The sequence below is a fragment of the Leuresthes tenuis genome, unplaced genomic scaffold, assembly GCF_036924035.1.
Source record: "Leuresthes tenuis unplaced genomic scaffold, fLeuTen1.0.hap1 SCAF_4, whole genome shotgun sequence".
In the NCBI taxonomy this organism is placed as follows: Eukaryota; Metazoa; Chordata; class Actinopteri; order Atheriniformes; family Atherinopsidae; genus Leuresthes; species Leuresthes tenuis.
Window position 1 is genome coordinate 7,183,835 of NW_027325358.1, and position 1,335 is coordinate 7,185,169.

Consider the following 1,335-nt stretch of genomic DNA (forward strand, 5'->3'; position numbering starts at 1 on the left):
CTTTTTCTCCCTCCCTCTCTCCATCCATCGCCCTCTCTTTTCCTCCATCTCCGTTTCCTTCCACCTCTCTCATCCACTCCATCTCTGCCCTCTTCCTCCTGCAACCTCGTTGTCGTTCTTCTTCTCCCTCCTTCCTCTGCTCCTTCTTCCCATCACTGATTGGCTTAACGCTCTCCCCCTCAAAACGAGATACTGCCTAATGAGACAGAGGGTGAGAAAGATAGGGAGGGGGGGACAAAGAGCAAGTGTCTTAGAAAAAGAGAAGTACTAATATGTGGGGGAGGCGATCTATGCAGACTTGTGTTCCTCTTTTCAAGGTAAAAAGGGAAATTGGTGAAAATTTTTAGGGAGACTACACACTCTGATTATATGTCTGTTTGAATACAGACATGTTGCTTTGCGTCACATGTGTGAACTGTTATGTGTCCAGTCCTAAGAGGTGAAGTGTTTTGGTGGTAGCTATGGGATCAGTTGGGGTCATGACTTTTTGATGGCTCTGAATCCCTGAGAGAGCAGAGTTTATATATCTGTCACTTAGATTGGGGTTTCTCACCTTTCCTTACTTTGAACCTCCTAATTCAATTAAATTTCAATTCAGTTTAATTTATAGAGCGCCAAATCACAACAAATATGATCTCAAGGCAGGTCAAAGATAGTTCAGTTCAAGCTAATATGATCATAATTGATCAAATAAAACTAATTGAAGTCCAAACTGGTCCAATTCATACAAAGCCAATTCAGAAAAGTTCTCTCGCTAAGGTAACCAACAGATTGCATTGATGCTTCTTTTCGATCCAATCTCCCGTCCTGAGCGTGCATGAGGCGACAGTGGGATGAAAAAACTCCCTTTTTACAGGAAGAAACCTCCATCAGAACCAGACTCAGGAAGGGTGGACATCTGCTACGACTGGCTGGAGGTTGAGGGGACAGAGGGGACAAAAAGCACCATAACACCAGGCCAGGGATACCTGCTGAGAAAGAGAAACACAAGTTAATGACAACAATGTCATATGTACACGGAGAGTAAAGAGAGCAGGGGGAGGAGAGGTGCATCATGGGAGACCCCCCAGCTTTCTAGGCCTATAGCAGTATAAATTCTCTGCTGAATTTAACAGGGAGCCAATGAAGAGAAGCTAAAACTGGAGAAATATGACCCCTCCTGTTAGTTCTCATCAGAACTCCGGCTGCAGCATTTTGGATCAGCTGGAGGCTTTTCACAGAGTTTTTTGGACAGCCCAATGATAAAGAATTACTGTCCAATCGTGAAGTAAAAACTATTACTTCACGAGCTCTAGTGGTCCATCTCAGACGGACTTCACTTGATAAGTTTTTATT